Source organism: Papaver somniferum, unplaced genomic scaffold (assembly GCF_003573695.1).
Source record: "Papaver somniferum cultivar HN1 unplaced genomic scaffold, ASM357369v1 unplaced-scaffold_114, whole genome shotgun sequence".
Classification (NCBI taxonomy): domain Eukaryota; kingdom Viridiplantae; phylum Streptophyta; class Magnoliopsida; order Ranunculales; family Papaveraceae; genus Papaver; species Papaver somniferum.
In genome coordinates, this window is record NW_020620381.1 from 3,321,802 (window position 1) to 3,322,886 (window position 1,085).

Sequence of the window (1,085 nt, forward strand, 5' to 3'; positions counted from 1 at the left end):
TATCACCGATACTTCCAAATGATACAATCAATACTCTCAGTCCTTTGTCTATTTTTACATTTCCATTTAACATGTCCACAAGCTTACTTAATAATAAACGTGTTTTTTCCCGGATGTTGTCCCTTGTTCTAAAGTAAGCAATCCTTCCCGAATCACACTGCATTAAAAGTCATCAGACACCCTAATAAGTTAGGGTTTTTATTTCACGGAAGAAGACGACGACAAGAAAACTGGTTTTCTTACTGTACTCTTCTTAACGTGTGAAGTGTACGTGAGATCAGTGAGGATATTTTAGGCCAAGGAAGAAAAGTATAGAGTCTAGTTAGCGAGTCAATTACGATTTTCGCTCTCCTCGGATCACATTTTGCTCTACCTCTAATAAAAATCTATATACATTGAAATAGAAAATATTACTAATTTCATAACTATGCGACATTTGAGAAATGACCACGTCTAAGTACCTGTCGGTGCTACCTAACTGACATCCTAACCAAGAAGTCAAATAAAGAGTTGCACTCCTCTAGATGTATATCATGAGGTGGTAACATCTCCACGTAATGTTAGAGGTGCTAAGTTCGGACATGGGCATTCTGTCCCGCAGAGTTATTATCGAATTAAAATAGTTGAAGTCAAAACTGAACGTCCATTCCAAGCTAGTTACATCTAGAAAGATACTGGTAGAAAATATGTATGCCTCATTGGGTCATTGCCTTGTGAAACAGATGTGTTCAACATGTAAATTGTCAGTACACGATCTTGTTATTTCTTTCCTTAGTGAAATTGTCAGTACTATCTTCCTTATAGTTAGTGAAATTGTCAGTACTATCTTCCTTATAGTGTTTATTGTCTTTGTAGCCATCATAAAAGTCGCCATACATATAGTAGCGGCTTGTACAATACTTTATCGTAAATTGCATCAACGGCGAACAACCAGAACTGCCAACACCATGAGCTACAGCGGCTTGGAAGAAGAAGAAGGAAGTGGTGGTGTTAGGTTATCGTTAAGTGACCTACAGAACCTTTCTAGTTTTGAATATGAAATGGTAGTTGAACCTACTCAACATTGCATTGTTTGTCTGGAAAGG